We start from the raw sequence: 11,391 nt of genomic DNA on the forward strand, positions 1-11,391 counted from the left end.
TGGCACATAATGCAATATACAGTTGGTTTCATAGAATTGTACACTTGAAACCTATTTAATCTTATTAACCTATATCACCCCAATACATTTAACAAAATGAAAAAAAGAAGAAATACAGTTGTACCTTGGTTTCCGAATGTAATCCGTTCTGGAAGACTGTTTGAGTTCTGAATCGTTAGAAAACCGAGGGATCCACAGCCGACAGCTGGGCCTCAGGATCTTGCCCTCAGTGGAAACCGTGGGGCATGTTCGACTTCCGAGGCGGATTCGGAAACTGAAGCATTTACTCTCGGGTTTACTGTGTTCGTAACCCGAAATGTTTGTCAACAGAGATGTTCGAAAACCGAGGTAACACTGTATACACAACATAAAAATGAGGAAGAAAGGAGTTCCAACTGTTTTTCTTGTTCTTGACCATTGAACATACTCATTGTCACTTAAAATTAAGCTAACGTTCATTTGACATGGTTGTTCTAGTCAGTGGCCCCTTACTGACTCCAAAGCTTTTTTCAACTTCTATTTTGTATTGGAAAAACCCAGTCCAGACTGGTAGCAACCCATTCAAATCAGTAAAGCACGTGAAATTTTTTTAAAGCAAATTACCCAATAGGAATCTTCTGCTTAAAATCCTTCCTTAGCTTTCCCTTGTCCCATGGATAAAAATTTCAATTACGTAAGGTAGCCTTTAAGTATATCTGAAGCCACCTGCCTCTCATTCTCCCTCCTTCTCCTCTAGCTACACTGGCTCTCATTTCAGAGCATCCCACACACACTTCCCCTTCTGGCCATGCTTCAGACCTGATGTTTTAAGGTTAACCTGTCATGATGCCTTTTAATATCATCTCCCTCCCCCATTTAACCACTACCATCATCTAAAAGGGTAGGTACTGTGAAGGCAAAGGTTGTGTATGTATTCCTTTTATTCACTATAACAAGCTCTTAGCATAATACTAGAGAACCCCAAAGCTTACCAAAACCCAGGTCTTTGGGGTTTGAATTGATGAATCTGACCTTAGCCCAGGAACCCCAAAGCACTGCGCTCTCAGACCCTAATAAAGGCATGTTCCCAGGTCCTGTTGTTCTACCTGTACCCTGCCTCGACTTCCCCATGGGTGGCCCCTTGAGGCATGATGTGTACTTATTCTAGGACCTGTGAATAATAAAATTATCTATTTCAATCCCTTTGTGGCCTTTTGTTTAATATGGCTCTATCTGACATCGTAGGCTCTACTTAACATATGTTAATTTACTAAAGTCAAAATAATAGATTTTAAATTTCTCTTATATATACCCTAATTTATTTTCTGCCAATGCATGTGGTTAAAATTATTATCTTTACAAAGTATGACTAGGCATAGTATTTGACTTAAAGTAATTTATGACTTGGGGATAGGCAAAGTCAAATAGAAATTAAAGAGGTAATGTTGATTCAATGTTGGATTTACAAATTTATTATGCCAAAAATATTCACAAGATGGAAGCAATAAATGCTCTTAGAAATGCAATGTATAATGATTACCATACTTGATTAAATCTAAGACACCCTCAATTAGAAGATGCATAACTCTCCCATGTAGAACCACACACACACACACACACACACAGCCACTTAAGCAATGACACAATGTCTTAATTATTCACTCTCAAAATGTTTAACACCAGCCTGATGTTGCTTAGAAATTTTTTCAAAATTTTCAGGAAATTTATTAAGTTTATTAATATTCTTGCCTTCAGTTTTATTGCCTGGCATGTTCTATCCAATCTTCCTAGAGGTGCGTCCGTAACAAAAGCTACTATGATTTAAACTACTTTTTGTTATCTTCCTTCCTAAGTTCTGTAACCACATTGTTGCTTTTCAAGTAATTATGGAATTGTAGTTATTATCCACTGGCATGCATTTTCTTTACTAATTACCAAATTACATCCTGATTTTTCCATACCTTTGAAGTATACCCTGTAGTCATTTGTTTAAATGCCCAGTCACAGTGTCATCTTCTATAAGACAGTTGAAATGCAATTAAATTCAAAATTGTTATAAAACTGCATGTAAATTAATTGAACAAAAAAGTATGAAAATATTATGATTAATTTCATATATTTACAGGCCATGTCAACCATTTCATAATGACTGCCCAGAAAAAGAGCAATTGCTAAATTTCATCAACTGTACACGTCCCAAATTTTAAAAATCTGAGCTATGAGAGAGGAAGAGAGAGAAGTGTGGTTTGAAAAAAATTAAACATTATATTAAGTAGGTAGCTGGATATAAAACTCAGGCACAAGTGTTATATTCATATCTTATGACCCTTTTTTTCTTCTGTACACTAATGCTTTTAATTAAAATGTGAATAAAAAAGATAAAAATAATTAAAATATTTCACTTTTGTTTTTCTTCACCATATATGTAGAATAAGTATCATTTGAATTGTTGAGTTAATATCAGTTATATAATCACAGATTTATAAACAAATATTTATAAATTTAACAGTAATAGTAAACAATTGCATCCCTTTAGCTTTCTAAACTGTCTCCATTTAGCTCAGAAAATGTTCAGGTGCAAGCACTTGCATAAAATTCAAATCTCATCAAGAAAAATTAGGTAAAAATGTACAATCCAACATACTAACATACATTTTTCTGAAAGGCAAACATGGTCTTCAAATATGCAAATGTGCATTGCTCTGATTACTCTGTAGCATGTTCACTGAAAGAATTTATGGGGCAATTAGGTAACTTGTTTACATTATTCAAAACTCACACATGACTAAGCTTGATCCTATCTTTGATTCTAAACAGATTATTGCCTATTGATAGTAAATCATTGCAGAGCTCTATTTCATGAAGAAGAGTAAATATGACACACTATACTTGCTGATTACTTGCTTAAATATATTTTTTAACTTACAAAATCAACTCTTTCAAAAGAGATGGCTTCCTTTCATCCTTAACTCTCTCATAAATTAAGCCTATGCTGGTCTGTCTGAGGATTACTAACCTGAGCTCTCTCTTCGATTAAGTCTTCAGTGACATGAAGTGACACAAACTTAATATTTAATCTGTCTGCCAAATAATGTCATGTTTATTCTGAAGTATGTTAAATATATTCCATTGTCAAAAAAGAAAATATAAAATAAAATCCTTTAATAATAAAAAAACTTAAGTAAAAAAAATGAATTCTTTAATTCTAGAATACTTCTCTTTTATTATGTCCTTTTACAATATGACATTTACACAATTTTACTTAATTTGTATTCACTTTCTACAACTATTATTTGGGGGGAATCATTATTGAAACTGTTCTATCTAGTAGATCAGGAATATTAACAAGCACTGAAAAATGATGCAGTATCAAACGAGTTTTGTAAAATATTTAACCACAACAAATGGATTCTTTATTGAAATACTTTCCAAATCTCATATTTTTATATCAATTGTGAATATCTATAATGGAAATACAGTAGTATTTCTGAAAAACTTGTGTCCAAGATCCTTTTTTCATTGGCAAATCTTACATATAAGTATTCTTTGTAGTGTGCTATGAAAATGTTACTATATGTTATTTCTGAAATATTCAACATTTAAGAATAGATTATACCACTGATCATCTGTAAAATCTAGTCTAAAATTTGCATAACACCTTTATAGTTAGATTCAAAAAACTTTTTTATTGTTTTCAATAAGCTATTTCAACAGTTTATTTTGACTCTTCTCTATCAGTTAAATAAGTCATAAAGGATTTCATAAAAATTTAACAACTTAAAAAGTATATATAGTAATAAAAATAACAGGACAAAGCCTGAGAGGTTGTGTCTCCAAGAAGGTTGAGCAAAGAAAATGCACAACAGAAAAAATAGAAAAGGAATAAAAACAAAGCTGTACCTACTTTAGTCTCTTTTTAAAAAAGTATCTTTACTGTTGAAAATATTACATATGTCCCCTTTTTTCCCCATTGACCCCTCCACCCTACACCCAATCCCCACCCCAGGCCTTCACCACACTATTGTCTGTGTCCATGGGTTACGCAAATATGCATATAGATTCTTTGGTTAATCTCTTTCCACGCACCCACCCACCCTCACCTTCCCTCTGAGATTCCTCAGTTTGTTCCATGTTTCTATGTCACTGAATCTACTTTGTTCATTGGTTTATTATGTTCTTTAGATTCCACATATAAGTGAGATCATGTGATATATTCTTAAAAGGATTTCCAGAAGAGAAAACTTAAAAAGTGTAGGTTAAAAAAAATCATCAAATAATAAAAGAATATTTTCTAAGTTATAGAAATACTTAAATCTTTGGAAAGACTGGCATCAAGAAGGATGAATTAAATAAGATGAATATTTTCTACATAGTTTTGAAGTTCCAGAAAACGCTCAACTAAGAAAATTCTCACACACATCTCTCAGATATGGGAAAATACACATATACATCAGACTGGCATCAGATCTGTTGTGAGATAAACTGAATATTAGAAAAACAATGAATTAAAGATCTCAAAGAAAACTATATTGAACTTAAAAGTCAATAATCAGCCAAAATAGCCATCAAATAGGTGAGAACAAATCAAGGTACCGTTAGACATGTAAGGTTCAAGTAACTCACATCTAAAGGACAACTTTTACAAAGAGAGAAAACTGGAAAGCAGAATATGTGGCATACAAAAAACAAAGGACCTGAACAAGGAATACAAAGAAAAGAAATCCCAGGATGAAGGTTTTGGGAAAAAAAATTTTAATAATTAATCTAAATTAGAATAGTAATATAATGGACAAAGAATTATATTTTTTTAAACGTACATAAAATAAATTGCCATTGACTAGATATTGTGAAGTCACATTCTGGAAGAACTTCATAATGTGGTAAAGAATACATATGTTTCTTTACTCAAAAAAAGAAAAAGAAAGTCAACTGGAATCTTCTGGAGGAAAAAAGGTCATACTACATGTTATGGTCCAAATATAAAAAGAATAATATATGGCATGGTTTGTGACATGTTGAGCATTATTATCAATGGATATGTCACTTATACTTAAAACTTAGGTAATTTTGATCTTTTAGAACAAATATCTAGAAAAGAAAATGATGGTAACTATGAACCAATTTATACATAGGGTTATCATTGAGAATGTAAAAGATATCACGCATTTACTATACTTTTAGTCTGTTGTTATTCCAAATTCACATAACCCTTGAGGGTAGCTGCTGATATTGCTTAACACTGTATATGTTTGGGTGACTTCCTATAACTACCTTGGCTTCTGTGACTTACTGCAATATTCATCCTTTGTACTAGTAATGAAGTTACTATATACTAAACAATTATGATATGTTGGGCAATGGGAACTTTTTTAAAATTATTCAAAATGGAAGAGCATTCTGAACCCTCACGGTTAACATGTCAGTATCAGATTTAATGAAACAAACTAAAAATAATGAGAAAGCATAATGCAAAAATAATGTTAAGATGCATATGTTTATAAACATTTTTTAAAATCTTCCCTTAGTACAAAAATAAATTACATTATTCTTAGATATGTATCTGAAACCTTTCTGCTTTAGCCTCTCCTGATGTGAGATCAGCCTCTTGCACAGTTATGTCAGGGAACAATGGTTATGTCACTTTAATGTTTGGACACTAGTGGTGAAGAGAGAAACACCACCACGAATTAAGATGAAGTATAGAGATATATACAGCTTTCTTTTCAGTAGTATCTTTTTGTTTTATTTCATCAGAAAATATATGTGCTTTTTTATGTAAAATGAAGTAGGTTTTGTGCACTTATTAAAGCAGAACTAGTGTTATTATTAATTAAAATACTAAGAGGCTAATAACTTACTAGGGGTTAAACATATAATATTGACACTTTTACAAATTAAATATGAATAGTTAAATCACATTAACAGAGAAATTTAAGGGGTGAGAATGGATTCAGAATTTCCTGATTTTTGCAGCACACAAGTACATATATACACAAAATACTGACCTTTCGTTCCTTTTATCATGGAGAAGATAATTTTTACAAAGAATAAAGTTATTGTTAAAAATATTGTCTGAAATAGCAGTCCAAAATAATTACCTATAAACAACAGGAAAAAACATATTAAAGTACATTAGTACAAACTATCCTGGATAGTGCATTTAATGTCAGAATCTGGAAAGTATTTTCACTAAATATAAGACTGGCAGGCCAAAAATTATAGTTAAAATAAAGAATTTATCCATTTCTCACTCTATAGAACTGGCTATGACTTTAAATCTAGAAAGGGATAAGAAGAGGTTTTGTCATTTCAAATTTTATTTCACATAAAATATAGTGAAAGTAGGCCAAAAGGCCATAGGATTATAAGAAATGGGGGAGTGGCAAAAATCAAAACTATACTGAGACAATAATAATTAGAATTTACAAAGTGATAAAAAATATAAATTTTAGAATCTCTCCCAGAGTGCAGAGAAATATTAAAGACATAATCTTAAGATTTTTATTAGGAAACAGATGTCACCCAAATGTTATAGCTAAATTTCTCTTATTGTTTAAAGACCACTAAATTATATATTCAGATATTTAAGGTGGAAATATGCAGTTTTTTTAACCTGTTAAAAAAACAGGTGAAAATCCTACAGACGGAGACAAATGATAGTCTACAATAGGCATTCTCTGAAAAGGCCCCATGATTGTTGCCCCCGGTATTCATGCTCTGCTGCAATTGCCTCCTATCGAGTGTCCACAGAACTAACTGACACACTTCTAATGAAAGAAAGTGGCAGATATGATGTTATATCATAAATAAGAATAGGCTAAGGAAGACTGTGGCTGCTGTACTAGGAATTTGCTATATCTCTTGGATCTTGCATGCGAGGGGAAATAAGCTGTCATTTTGTAAGTACATTTCCAACTACAGAGACCCAGGTGGCATAAACAAGAACTAAGGTCCACATTCCAAAAGCCTGCAAGGAACAGACACAAGCCAACAACCATGTGAGTGACTTTGGAAGCAAATTCTTCAGCTATTGTCAATTTTCCAATGGCTGAAGCCATGCCCAACGGCTTGACTGAAACATCATGGCAGATCCTGATCTAGACTAACGCAGCTAAACTGCGCCCAGATTTGTTGTCCACACACAGTGCAAGATAATAAATGCCTGTTGTTTTAAGCTGCTAAATTTTAGAATAATTTACTTCTCGGCAATAGATAATTAGTACAGGGTCCCTTAAAGGACTAACAATTGTGATAGTTTTGAATAACATATTTGGCAGTAAACATTAAAATAGTTAAATAATTTTAACTTTAATTCATAGTTACAATTGTAATTAAAGAATTAAACCCAATTAGTTCTCTTAATGTACATATACTAATCTTGCCCTATACCATATGCTTACAGATTGTATGTGGAGATATGTTTTAATCACTTAAGTGGTTCTCTTTAAATTCTTACAAAGAATATAATAACTAAATTCTACTAAAGTAGAATTCTATTAAAGTAGAATTTAGTTATTATATTCCCATATAATAACTAAATTCTACTTTAATGTCTAGTTTACATCTTTATGCATATGCTTCCTTCTTAAGAGATTTTCATATTTTTAATACTTTATTTTTTTGGCTACCATACAAATATATTTTTAAATAACACAAATTTGTAATAGGACAACACTTCTTAAATTTGGTTATACAATCTACACTGCAAATTTGAGGTAAGTATTAACGACCATTTGGAAAAGGATGCCATCCCATATGTTTTTTTATGATAAAAGTTAACATTTATTGAGCATTTAATATGCTAGAGGCACAGTTTCAAGTTCTTTACTTTGGTAAGTTGGTCATTAGAACCACCCTATGAGATTGGTACTAATATATATATATATATATATATAATTTTATTGTTGACAGCATTACAGATCCCCCCATTTCTCTTCCCTTCAGTGATAATTTTAATACTAAGAAAATATGCCTCACATTTCATTGCAGTGAGTTTCTGAATCCAATGTTACATTTTTATCAATTCCTTAGTGTGTAAATGGAACAGGACATTTGGCATATAGCAGCACTCCAACTGTGGCTGCTTCACATTTGGAGTCTAGTTAATTTGTGATAGAATAGACATGTTAATACTCATAATAATAAAAACAAAATTTTTTGCCATTCTCCATCCCTGAGAAAGTTGAAAATTTTTGTAAACTTCAAAAGATGCCAGCCCTAAATTCATAGCATATCTCTACTCTCTTGACTACTCTGATTACTGTAAAAGACTATTAAATCTTTAATAATCAAAGCTGAAAGTGACTGAAATCAAGATAATTCGTTAATCACTACTAAGGAACTCCTCTATGCTACTTCTTTGTATTCACACTCACCTTCCACCTAACCTCACCCTTCTCCCTATCACCTGGCAACTGCCAATCTGCTCTCCATTTCTAGTTTTGTCATTTTGATAATGTTATATAAGTGGAATCATATAACCTTTGGATGTTACCTTTTGCAATTGACTTTTTTACTAAGCATAATATTCTTGAAGCCCATTCGGGTTGTTGTATGTAACAGCAGTTCATTCCTTTTTATTGCTGAAAAGTATTCCATTGTACAAATGTATCAGAGTTCAACTACTGATCCATTGAAAACATTTGGGCTGTTTCCAGTGTTTTGTTATTACAAATAAAACTTCTAAGAACACTTGGTTCCTAGCCGGTTCACTCAGTGGTTAGAGCATCGGCCTTCCAACTGAAGGGACCCAGGCTCAATTCCAGCCAAGGGCTCCTACCTTGGTTTCAGGCTTGATCCCTGAGGGGGCAACCAATCGGTGTCTCTCTCTCACATCGACATTTCTCTCTCTCTCTCCCTCTTCCACTCTTTCTGAAAAGCAATGGAAAAAATATCCTCAAGTGAGGATTAAAAAACAAAAACAAAAAAAAAAAAAAGAAAAAACTTCTAAGAACATTTGAAAAAACTCAATTACTTCAAACTTATCATTTAGTAAGTCCAACTATGCCTGTTACCCAGATGTTCTCTGCTTATTAGAGCCCACATATATATGCCTTGGCAATTAGTATGTTTTTATTGATCAAGGAGTTTCATTGGAATACAAATTAAAAGAGTAGCTTGCTTTCACTGCCTCTGGAATATTCTGCCTCTAGGATATATCATACCTCTAGGTTTGTGCCATGAAGCAGTTTTCAGGAATCTTATCTAATTCATAATCCTATAGGATGCCATACTTGTCCAACATATTATTGATATCATGTTGATAGAATCTAAAGCTATAACAGTATCAGCAACGCCAATATTTATTGTTTATATATGTTAATATATTCATTTAGTTCTCAGTAAAAATCTTATGAAAGAATTAATATTATATTCTTTATTTTATAATTGAGGAGAGTCACAGGACTGTTAAGTAACTTTCCCCCAGCAACAGCTAAGAAGGAGCTGAGAGGGATTTTAGCTCCAGGCAGTTGATGCCAAGCTGCATACTTATTCACTGTGCATAACTAATAGTGCAGGAAGGATTAGCAAATTCCCTTTATGCCATAATAAAAACTCACATAGAGAAAAAGGAAAATATTTTTCTTGAAAATATAAGTACTCCCAGTGGTTCAAAAAGCATGTGCTAGTTTTCTGTTGCTGTGTGAGAAATAACTACAAACCTAGAAGCTTAAAACAACACAAATTTATTACCTAACAGTTTCCATGGGTCAGGAATCTGGGAATGGCTTTTCTAGAACTTCAGAGATCTCACCAGGCTGAAAATAAGGTGTCTGAACAATGCCATGATTCTCCTTAGAGACTCAGGGTCCTCTTCCGAGCTCAATGGTTTTCAAAAGATGTCATCTCCTTGCAGTTGAATGATTGATGTCCCTGTTTTCTTGCTAGATGTCAGTCACTGTTATTAGATCATAGAAGTCACCAGCGAGCATGCCTCAGACTTCTTTCTCTGCATTCAGCTGGGAAAAAGTCTCCACTTTTAAGTGGCTCTCCTCATTAGGTCAGGCCCAGCCTTTTTCTATAGCATAGTAATGAGTTGTCATTTTCACAATTCCCATCAACAATAAAAGGGATTATATAGGACAAGCACACAACTTGCGGGAATTCTGCTGATCACAGCATGTCTGGATTTTCCCTCTAAAGTGAGGGATGTGTTATTCCTTAAACCTTGCCATCAAAAAAAGTTATCCTACTCTTAATACTCTGCTATTTGAAAATCTTTCGCCATTTACTGTAGTTGAGAAAGAGAAAGCAACCGAGCTGGTCAAGACTGAAAAGTCAGCAGCACTATCACTTTTCATGATCTAACAGATCTAATGCTGCTGCAAGTGTTGAAGGCAGATCAATATCATGTGGAACACACAGATAAGAGTATCATAGCAGGTACTCCTGAGGCTTGGATTTAAAAAAACACACAAGCATCTCTTTAACAATGAATGTTCTATTTTTAAAAAAGTAAAAAGTGCACTTGCCTTTCAAAGAATATTGCATATGTACACTTAGAACATCAAGTAACCAAAGGATATAAGCTTGTATCATGTCCTCAAGTGCTTTTTAATGTGCCTAACCATAAATTTGGGAGACAAGAAGTACTACACCATTGTGTGTCAATAGTACATATGAAACAGTCCCTAGAAGGCCCTGAAGGTACAAGTGAGTTATAGGAATAGGTTTATCATACCTACTGTTAGAGGGCTTCCCTACCTCAACCTCAAACTATATGGGATTACTAATAACCATATAACCAAGAATTAAATGTTGCAAACATGGTACATAACATACGTTTCGTAAGTCAGCACTACTCAGAAACAGACAATTTTGACTTTCTCTTAGGAGTGGCCCTGACCAAGAGTGGAAAAGGAAAATCTCAACCCACTTTTGAGGTGAGAGTTCTACATATTCTTGATATTAGCCCTTTGTTGAATAAGTGGTTTGCAAATACTTTCCTTTAGTGTGTAGCCTGTGTTTTTATGCTCTGAACAGGTATTTCCATAGAGTATAAGTGTTTTAATTTTGATAAGGTACAATGATCCCAATTATTTCTTCTGTAAGTCATGTTTTCAATATTAAGGCTAAAAATTTTTTACCTACCCTTAAGTTCCTAAGTTTTTCTCATATTTTTTCCTAAATGTTTTCTAGTTTTACATTTAAGTCCATGATCGTTTGGAGTTATTTTTTTAATATTAGGTACTCAGGCATCCATTTTAGTCACAGGCCATCTGTGAAAAGTTGGTGGGTCAATCGGAGAACCTGTGAATGAGGCTGGCATCATATAGGACAATGACAATATTGCTTATACTTATGTACGAAAGTCATAAGGTAACAGTTTTCTTCATATTGGCTTTATCAAATGTGGGTTTTGTTTGCTAACCCATAAAAATTTCTAACATGTCAATATTAGTATGCAGAATT

Source organism: Miniopterus schreibersii, assembly GCF_964146895.1.
Source record: "Miniopterus schreibersii genome assembly, chromosome: 4".
Taxonomy (NCBI): Eukaryota; Metazoa; Chordata; class Mammalia; order Chiroptera; family Miniopteridae; genus Miniopterus; species Miniopterus schreibersii.